We start from the raw sequence: 7,500 nt of genomic DNA on the forward strand, positions 1-7,500 counted from the left end.
ACACTGCTGTGCTGCCCGCTCTGCTTCTCCCAGGCAGGCGGCAGTGTTCGTCGTGGGGCTCAGCCTTAAGCAGGCGCGCGCCTGCGGGGGGCCGCCAGGGCAGGAGGGGCGTGACGAGGTCCCCGCGTGGCTTGGCCCTGTGCGTGGGCCTTGGGGCCGGAGCCCAGAGCACGCCGGCTGCCACGCTGAGCGTGGCTCTCCCCGGGCAGGGTTCGCGGTCTAGACGAGGGGACCTGTTCTGCCTCCCACGTGTATCCTGCTGGGCTCGGCTTCCTTCCAGCACGGCCTCCCAACGGGGTCTGCAGCACCCACTGGCTGCGCGGGGGCAGGCATGAGGGGGCTCTAGAGGTGACCTCACTCATCTGTGATTGGAGGGTTAAATGTGACCAGCCGAGAACATTCTAGAAGGCAAGCCGGTCTCTTCCCTTTTGGTACCCTTAGGCCTTCAGTGCCATTGTCCCTGGGTCATAGTTGCAGCCAGTGCTGCAAACCTTGTCTGGCATGGGCACAGGAGGGGGTCACCACGCGCCACTCAGCACTCGGCCCTGGTGATGGTCACCCTGTCCTGGCCGCCACCCTGCATGTCTGCATCCTGAGCTGGCCACCCAGGAACTCAGCCAGCTGGGCCTCTGTTCTGTGTGGGGCTGGTGTGCAGAGGGCGGCAGCTCAGCCTGGCAGGTGGCACCTGAGGGCCTAGGAGGAGCCAGGGCTTCGTTGGTTTCCCAGCAGGCACTGGGCACCCCGAGAGGCGCCTGTGCCGTGGTGTGGGCCCCGGGGAGGCAGAGGCACGGAGGCGCCCTCTGAGTCTGGGGCAGCCACACTGCAGGCACCCCACCAGGTTCCCACACCCTTCGTCAGTGTAGCCCCTGCGTGTGTGCTCGGTGACCCACAGACACCCGAGTCACCAGCACCTCCGCGTGCGCCTGTGTCCAGGGGGCCTCGGAGGGACCTGAGTGGCCTCTTAGTTTGTAGGGTTAACCACTGGCACTGCCGTGTGGCCCGCCCGCCCGCCCGCCCACGGGCTTCTCCTGTGTCTGTCTGCGCCCGCCCTGGAGCTACGTCTAGGCTGAGTGCCATAGGAGTGAGCCACCATGAAGTACACTCCTTCCAGGGGACAGGCAGCACCAGGACCATGACAGGAACGTGTGTGGTCCCAGGAGGGACGGGACAGGGACGGAAGGTGGAGGGAAAGCCCCGCGTGCAGCGGGGGGCCCGTCTTGGAGGCCGCGCTGGCCACTGACCCCGGGACGCGGCCAGGCGCCTGCCGGTGGGCCGTCCTCCAGGGGAGCGGGTGCCAGACTTCGGGACCTCACGGACCACCAGTTGGCGACCGCTGCTCCGGAGTGTGGCTGCCCGAGGCGATGTGCCTTCGCTCTGCACGTGGCTCGGTGTATGGCGAGCCTCTGGGTCCTCCTGCTGGGCCCTCGTCCAGCTTGGCTCTCCTCTGGGCAGGACGTGTCGGGTAGTCTGCCGCCTGGAGGCCACGGGTCTAAGGGTTCCTCCTGGGGAACGAGCCTCCAATGCTCCCGGGAGGGAGACCCACCACAGACTGGGAGCGGGATCCCACAGCGGGGAGGCTCCCCAAGAGAGTCCTGAGTGAGGGAGGGACCCTGGAGGGGGGCCCAAGGAAGGTGAAGGGCCTGCGGGCCGGGTCCTGGCCGATGCCGCCGGGCCTCGTGGGACAGGGGGCTGGGGTTCACGGCGCCGGTGGGCATGGAGACGACAAGCAGAGCTCGGGCCTGTGCCTGACCTGGGCCGGTTTATTCGTCCTCTGTTCACGGGGGTTTTCCAAGCACCACGCTGGGACCCTCTCCCCAGGTGAGCGGAGTTGGTGGGCAGGCTGGTACCCTCATTTCCCTTCTGACCGCTCAGCCTTTCCTTGCTGCCTCTTCCCTGCTCATCGGTGCCCTTCCTCGGGCCCGGGTCTGGTTGGGCAGGGCCGGGCAGCTGCCTTCCAAGGCTGGGAGGCAGCGTGGACGACTGGTGGGTGTGTTCTGAAAGGCTTGTGTGGGGTGGGCCAGGGTCTGTGGGACCCCTGCCCAGTAGGCCCTTGGCTCTGAGGCCATGCCCAGAAAGGCGCTGGGGTGGGGTGGGGGTGGGGTTGGGAGCGGTGCTTCATTCTCTCGCCAGGAGGGCTGGCCCCAGGTCTCTGCAGCGCCAGAGGCCACATATGCAGCGTTTGAACACCTGCAGTGTGAGTACCAGCTGCTTGCCCGGTGCTCCGGGGTCTGGACACGGCAGTACCAGCTGCTTCTCGTAGTAGCCAACGGGGTGGCAGCAGCTGCAGAGGGTGTTCACTTCCTTGGTGTACGCGTTGAACCTAAAGAATCGGCCGAGGGTACATGGTCAAGCCTGTGGCCTCGGGAAAGGATCCCCATTCCTCCCCAACCGCTCCAGACAAGGGCGGACAAGGCAGGGGCCTCGGGGCGGGCCTCTGTGGTTGACCTTCCCTGCTGTCGCTGTTGGGGGGGGCGGGGTCAGCTGCCAGAGTGGTCAAGATGGAGCGGGAGATCCCGCTGGACCTGCGGCCACCCCCGGGAGCCTCTGGTGGGTGAGGCGGCTCCAAGCTCGGAGCCCACAATGGCTGGCGACGCCGCTGACAGCTCACCTGGCCGAGGAGGCGCACACTCCCTCGCAGCGGGTCACTGTCACGTTGGCTGTGCACCCCTGGTAAGTGACCTCCTCCTCCTGCTCCCGCACCCGGCAGACCTCTGGAAGTGCAGGCAGTGAGGCGTGGCCCAGAGCCAGTGCCTGTGCCGCATCTCTGCTCTGTCCTGTCCTCCGGAGGCGGCTCTGGCAGGCCGCGGGCTCTGGGCCTAGGCCCCTCAGCCCTCTGTGTGGGCGGGAGTGATGCCCCAGGAGCCAGGAGGTGTGGAGACTGGGCCCCGGGGGCCGGGCGGCACTTCCCTGGGCCCTACCTGTGCTGTCTCTCCTTGTCCGAGCCCCACGGATCTCAGTCCTCACCCCGGGAATAAAGCCTGCTGGTCTCCCCCAAGGTCCAGGGCTGTTTCGGGATGAGGCAGAATCCCACGCTGCTCCTCAGCCCCCCCCCCCTCCCCAGCTGATACCTACCTGTGGGCATAGGTGTGTCTGGTTTGCTGGGCTCTGAACCTGCGGGAGGGACGAGGAGAGGACATCAGGGTCACCATATGGGAGCTTCCTGCAGGGTCTGTGGTCCCTGAGTGGACCATGAGCTTTGCACCTAGGCCAGCCCGAACCTCCTCTGAGCTCCGCAAGTGACAGCAGCAGAAGGCTGCTGAGCAGACGTCTCCTCAAAGAAAGGCCAGGACGGCAGGGGGAAGGGGTCACTAGGGAAGGCCAAGTGCTCATTCCAGCCACGTGCTGACAGAGGGAGGGACTTGGGTGGTTCCTCTTGTGGGTTTGTCAGGAGAGGTTCCTGGAGAGGACGGAGGAGGATGCTGGGGAGGAGGGGGATGCTGGGAGAGGGAGGGGGATGCTGGGAGAGGGAGGGGGATGCTGGGAGGAGGAAGGGGGATGCTGGGAGAGGGAGGGGGATGCTGGGGAGGAGGAAGGGGGATGCTGGGAGAGGGAGGGGGATGCTGGGAGAGGGAGGGGGATGCTGGGAGAGGGAGGGGGATGCTGGGAGAGGGAGGGGGATGCTGGGGAGGAGGGATGGGGATGCTGGGGAGGAGGGAGGGGGATGCTGGGAGAGGGAGGGGGATGCTGGGAGAGGGAGGGGGATGCTGGGAGAGGGAGGGGGATGCTGGGAGAGGGAGGGGGATGCTGGGAGAGGGAGGGGGATGCTGGGAGAGGGAGGGGGATGCTGGGAGAGGGAGGGGGATGCTGGGAGAGGGAGGGGGATGCTGGGGAGGAGGAAGGGGGATGCTGGGAGAGGGAGGGGGATGCTGGGAGAGGGAGGGGGATGCTGGGGAGGAAGGGGGATGCTGGGGAGGAGGGGGATGCTGGGAGAGGGAGGGGGATGCTGGGAGAGGGAGGGGGATGCTGGGAGAGGGAGGGGGATGCTGGGGAGGAGGAAGGGGGATGCTGGGAGAGGGATGGGGATGCTGGGAGAGGGAGGGGGATGCTGGGGAGGAGGAAGGGGGATGCTGGGAGAGGGAGGGGGATGCTGGGGAGGAGGAAGGGGGATGCTGGGGAGGAGGGGGATGCTGGGAGAGGGAGGGGGATGCTGGGAGAGGGAGGGGGATGCTGGGGAGGAGGGATGGGGATGCTGGGAGAGGGAGGGGGATGCTGGGAGAGGGAGGGGGATGCTGGGAGAGGGAGGGGGATGCTGGGAGAGGGAGGGGGATGCTGGGAGAGGGAGGGGGATGCTGGGGAGGAGGAAGGGGGATGCTGGGAGAGGGAGGGGGATGCTGGGAGAGGGAGGGGGATGCTGGGAGAGGGAGGGGGATGCTGGGGAGGAGGAAGGGGGATGCTGGGAGAGGGAGGGGGATGCTGGGAGAGGGAGGGGGATGCTGGGGAGGAGGAAGGGGGATGCTGGGAGAGGGAGGGGGATGCTGGGAGAGGGAGGGGGATGCTGGGAGAGGGAGGGGGATGCTGGGGAGGAGGAAGGGGGATGCTGGGAGAGGGATGGGGATGCTGGGAGAGGGAGGGGGATGCTGGGGAGGAGGAAGGGGGATGCTGGGGAGGAGGGGGATGCTGGGAGAGGGAGGGGGATGCTGGGAGAGGGAGGGGGATGCTGGGGAGGAGGGAGGGGGATGCTGGGAGAGGGAGGGGGATGCTGGGAGAGGGAGGGGGATGCTGGGGAGGAGGGAGGGGGATGCTGGGAGAGGAAGGGGGATGCTGGGAGAGGGAGGGGGATGCTGGGAGAGGGAGGGGGATGCTGGGAGAGGGAGGGGGATGCTGGGAGAGGGAGGGGGATGCTGGGAGAGGGAGGGGGATGCTGGGAGAGGGAGGGGGATGCTGGGAGAGGGAGGGGGATTCTGGGGAGGAGGGATGGGGATGCTGGGAGAGGGAGGGGGATGCTGGGGAGGAGGAAGGGGGATGCTGGGAGAGGGAGGGGGATGCTGGGAGAGGGAGGAGGATGCTGGGAGAGGGAGGGGGATGCTGGGGAGGAGGGATGGGGATGCTGGGAGAGGGAGGGGGATGCTGGGGAGGAGGAAGGGGGATGCTGGGAGAGGGAGGGGGATGCTGGGAGAGGGAGGGGGATGCTGGGAGAGGGATGGGGATGCTGGGAGGAGGGATGGGGATGCTGGGAGAGGGAGGGGGATGCTGGGAGAGGGAGGGGGATGCTGGGGAGCAGGGAGGGGGATGCTGGGAGAGGGAGGGGGATGCTGGGAGAGGGAGGGGGATGCTGGGGAGGAGGGATGGGGATGCTGGGGAGGAGGGATGGGGATGCTGGGGAGGAGGGATGGGGATGCTGGGGAGAAGGGATGGGGATGCTGGGGAGGAGGGATGGGGATGCTGGGGAGGAGGGATGGGGATGCTGGGAGAGGGAGGGGGATGCTGGGAGAGGGAGGGGGATGCTGGGAGGAGGGATGGGGATGCTGGGAGAGGAAGGGGGATGCTGGGAGAGGGAGGGGGATGCTGGGAGAGGGAGGGGGATGCTGGGAGGAGGGATGGGGATGCTGGGAGAGGGAGGGGGATGCTGGGAGAGGGAGGGGGATGCTGGGAGAGGGAGGGGGATGCTGGGAGAGGGAGGGGGATGCTGGGAGAGGGAGGGGGATGCTGGGGAGGAGGAAGGGGGATGCTGGGAGAGGGAGGGGGATGCTGGGAGAGGGAGGGGGATGCTGGGAGAGGGAGGGGGATGCTGGGGAGGAGGAAGGGGGATGCTGGGAGAGGGAGGGGGATGCTGGGAGAGGGAGGGGGATGCTGGGGAGCAGGGAGGGGGATGCTGAGGAGGAGGAATAGAGGAGCTGACACCTTGTCAAGGAGGGCTAAGAACAGGTCCCAAGGGTGGGGGAACATGAGGCATAGGACAGGGCAGAGCAGAGGTATGGGGAAGCTGGTGGGGGACATGGGACCCAGAACTCCCCAAGGCACAGCTTGAGACCCCCAGAGCATACACCCTGTCAGAAGCTAAGCTGGCTCCAGCTTGGTGCACCGCCCAGAAGAGGGGAAGGCTTCTGGGGCAGGAAGGAAAGCTGCCACCTGCCACACAGCAGTAAGCTGGGCGATGTGAGTAAGAGGGGGGTGGACAAAGAAGGGAGGGGACGAAGAAGACCAAGTGGCCATCAGCAATGTCAGGGATCAAGAAAGGGGCGGGGGTTCGGTGAGAGTGTCCCAGAGTGCTTCCCAGTAGAGAGGTGAGGTTAGGAGGATGCGGAGCACCAGGGTCATCGGAGAGACTGTGGAGACATCACTTACTGGAGTAGCTGGGCCCGGAGGTGAGGAGAGAGGAGGTGGAGGACCACGGAGTAGGGGAGGAGGAGCTTCTGTGCGCAGTGATGGAGCTGGCCAGGAAGACCGTGGTAAGCAGTCCAGTGGTACCAGGATGCTTGGTAGTGAGGTTCGTGGCTGGAGAACTTCGGATGGATGTCACCCCCAGCGTGGATGACATGAGGCTGGGCATGGGAACTTGAGTGGTGAGAGAAGTGGACTGTGAAGTGGTGGAGACTGAACTCATGGGAGCAGAGTGAGAGGTGAAAGGAGTGTGTGGCCAGTTGGGTGTGGCCGAGGCCATGGCTGTGTGTGTCCCCGGGCTCCCGGTGCCTCCACCGGTGGTCTTGGGGAACATGGTGGTGCTTGGAGGGGATGTGGTCCCAGAGAGGGCAGGTGGGGATGGGTGTGACAGCAGGGAGGTGGTGGTCTTGGCTGTGCCGGCAGGGTGAGGGGTTTGGGTGGTCCCTCTTGTGGCCGTGGCCCACGGCGGTGTGGAGGGTGAGAGCACTGTGCCCGTGGCAAGGCCGTGTGTCGATGATGGAGAGGAGCCTGTTGGCCTTGCGGTAGAGATGTAAGCAGAGTGGGTGTGTGGTTGTGTTGGGGTGACCACTCTGTTAGAAGTAGGAGTGACAGAGGAGGTGGCTGAGCTGGGGACCTGGGTGGATTGAGTGGTGTTGGATGGAGATGGGGTCGGGAAGATGGTGGTGGTGCGTAATGATATCCCTGATGGCGGACCTGTAATGTGGGAGGTGGAGGCCACGGAACCAGTGGGGGCGGAGTGAGAAGTGAGGGGAGTGTGTGGGCCGCTGGGTGTGGCCGTGACAGTGTGTGTCCCCGGGCTAACGGTGCCTCCACCGGTGGTCTTGGGGAACATGGAGGTGCGTGGAGGGGATGTGGTCCCAGAGTGGGTGGGTGCGGATGGGTGTGACAGCAGGGAGGTGGTGGTCTTGGCTGTGCCGGCAGAGTGAGGGGCTTGGGTGGTCCCTCTTGTGGCCGTGGCCCACGGCGGTGTGGAGGGTGAGAGCACTGTGCCCGTGGCAAGGCCGTGTGTCGATGATGGAGAGGAGCCTGTTGGCCTTGGGGTAGAGATGTAAGGAGAGTGGGTGTGTGGTTGTGTTGGGGTGACCACTCTGTTAGAAGTAGGAGTGACAGAGGAGGTGGCTGAGCTGGGGACCTGGGTGGATTGAGTGGTGTTGGATG

Source organism: Pipistrellus hanaki, assembly GCF_964339955.1.
Source record: "Pipistrellus hanaki genome assembly, contig: scaffold_39, whole genome shotgun sequence".
NCBI lineage: Eukaryota > Metazoa > Chordata > Mammalia > Chiroptera > Vespertilionidae > Pipistrellus > Pipistrellus hanaki.